Raw genomic sequence first — 258 nt, 5'->3', positions numbered from 1 at the left:
TGCTGCTGCTGTTGCTGCTGCTGCTGCTGCTGCTGTTGCTGCTGCTGCTGCTGCTGCTGCTGCTGCTGCTTGTGAGTTGAGGTGAAAAAATGTATTTATTTTTTGGTTTTTTTAGGTTGCCGCAATTGCGGCGACTGACTGAAGACGCGGACTTTATCCTCTCCTTTTATTTATTTATTTATTTTTATTTATTTTTATTTATTTTATTTATTTATTTATTTGTATAATTATATTTATTTATTTATTTATGTAATTATC

Source organism: Eimeria mitis, genomic scaffold, assembly GCF_000499745.2.
Source record: "Eimeria mitis Houghton genomic scaffold, Emh_scaff5009, whole genome shotgun sequence".
NCBI lineage: Eukaryota > Apicomplexa > Conoidasida > Eucoccidiorida > Eimeriidae > Eimeria > Eimeria mitis.
Note: the sequence above shows the minus strand (reverse complement) of the source record.